The following is a 2,204-nucleotide window of genomic DNA, read 5'->3' on the forward strand; positions in this document are numbered from 1 at the left end:
GAAAATCACATACTTTAGTTTTTTACAAAGAACACATTTTCCTTATATACTTCATATGACTTTATCTGTCGTCTTTGAGAAAGGAAAACGTTGCCTTAGTATCCTAAAAGAAAATTTAGCTTCCTATCCTTTCCTGAGTTTTCATTATAAAACTAAAAAAAACCCCAAACACTCATTGCTGCTAAATCAGAATCTACTCAGAGCTGACCTTTCAGCAGGTTTTCAGATTGGACGGGAGATTGTCCTTTTCCCCCCTTTGGAGCAGCTGGTGAATCTGAACTGCTTGCCTTTGGGTTGGCAGTCTAACGTCTGATTTATTCATCTAAGATGCGTGACATCCTTTTAAAAAGATTAATTTATGCCTTCGATTTGTCCCTAATTTGGGGATGGGGCTAGGAAGCAGATGGTAATACAGTAAACTTCATCACACCACATTTACATTGTTATTGTTGTTGTTATGTACTGTGGAGTCGCCTGCCATGGTAGCGACAACATTTATACTATTAAAGTTAATGTCAGAATATTGTCTTGGCTGGTCCATCATCTGACAATATATAACAAGTTTAATGATCCAGGCATTCCATTACATGGTTTTAAAAGCCTAAGGATTTACAGGAAAATATAGATTGGGACGTAGCATCAAGAAAGCAGGTGAGGTGACAATTCCATTTCCCCTGGAGACTTAAACCTGCTAAATTATAGCTACAAATTTTTTTCTTTTTAAAATTTAAGCCCGATAATCTGCTCTGATGGCCTAGTGGTAAGGAACTGCTCTTTCAATCTGAAGTACGAGGTTCGAATCCACCAGTTGCTCCACTCCAGAAAGATAGGCAATCTCCTCCTGTGTGATCTACCGATTTTGAAAACCCGCTAGTGGGTCAGCTTTGAGTCTGTTCCTATTCTAAAGCACACCAACACCTTCAACACCTTTTAAAACAATAAACGAGGCATTGGAGAAATAATGAGGCAACCTACAAGACTCATACATCTGGTGACAGGGCAAATTGGTGAAAACCACAGAAAATCAGAAAAGGAAGTAGACATCACAAATTAAGGAGTAACTCAGAAGGTGGTTTTGCATATGAGAGATTAGGAATAAAGTCTAAACTCCAAATTCAGATGAGTGCCATGCACTGTGACCTTGGTTACAGTATACGAGTTTTCTCTGTTTTCAGGCAGGCGGGGGGGGGGGGGGGGGGGGGGAAGGCTCAATTTAGGTCTAACAATACTAGGGAGTTGTGGGGGAGGATGAAATGAAGTCATTGTGGTGAAACACAATTGTGGTGTCAAAGTTTCTGCTCTTTGTACCCCTTTCCTATTCTCATCACATCTACTCTCTTTCTTACCAGTAGGGATGAGATGTCTAAGGGTGAGAAAACAGAGAATGATAAAGAGAGGTCACTTCCTCATTTTCCTCCCCTCCCCGGACCTCAGGTTCCGGGAGAGTCACTGTGGAAGAGGGTGGGGGCACTTCAGTGTGTTTGTGTGGGGTGGTGAGGGATGGAGGAGGACCTGCTAAGTGTAAACACAGGCGCCACCAAGAGTTCCGATCCCGTCTGACTACCGGATTTCCGCGCTATATTGAAGCCATCAACGTTTGCCCCCGCTCTCAGTTTCTTCAGCTGTGTAATGGGAACACACTATTTCCCTCTTTTTCCTCGTAAACGCCTGACCCAAACGCGTGAGAAAGGCCAGAAGTAGCCCCCGGTTGTTGGCCTCTGGTCGCATTAAGTCCTCCTCCCACTTTGGCTTTGGCCTTTTGTACCGGTCCCACGTGACCCGCGCAGGCCGGCTCTTCCCTCCTGTCTCGCCCCGCCCTCCGGCCTTTCCGGGCTCCAGGCCTCGCTCTTCCCGCTCCTCGGCCGCCCCCCTCCCGCGTGCCCCTTTTCTCCCCCGCCCCCTTGCCTCCTCCCAAGCTGTTCCCGCTCCCTCCCTCAGGCAGCCGTTCCCTCGCGACGCTTCCCCTCCCCCCGTGGCTGTTCCGCCGCCACGCCTCCCCTCCCCCCGGCCGGAGCTCACTGAGCTCCAAGATGGCGGCCGTGTCAGTTTGGGGCATCTCCGCGGTCCGGCCCGGTGCCCCGGGATCCCGGCTCTCTTCTCCCCCGGTAAGTAGCCGAGGGGCCACCCCTGGTTGCCCTCGGCCTCTGAGCCCGGGGTTGAGCGGCTCTGGGTCTCGCTCCACCGCCTCCCGGGGTCGGCGGGCC

General features: G+C 49.3%; 1 protein-coding gene across 2 annotated transcripts in view; it reads left to right on the top strand.

Annotated features, from left to right (window-relative positions):
* The first annotated feature begins 2,023 nt into the window (after nucleotides 1-2,023).
* The window catches only part of KAT6A (K(lysine) acetyltransferase 6A), a 180,508-nt gene continuing 180,327 nt past the window's right edge, over nucleotides 2,024-2,204 (top strand). For both annotated transcript variants that reach the window (XM_006896993.1, XM_006896992.1), the window contains exon 1: nucleotides 2,024-2,105. The gene's annotated coding sequence lies outside the window, so the exon portion shown is untranslated. The remainder of the gene's footprint in view (nucleotides 2,106-2,204) is intronic.

Source organism: Elephantulus edwardii, unplaced genomic scaffold (assembly GCF_000299155.1).
Source record: "Elephantulus edwardii isolate Elephantulus edwardi_28Jun2011 unplaced genomic scaffold, EleEdw1.0 scaffold00195, whole genome shotgun sequence".
Taxonomy (NCBI): domain Eukaryota; kingdom Metazoa; phylum Chordata; class Mammalia; order Macroscelidea; family Macroscelididae; genus Elephantulus; species Elephantulus edwardii.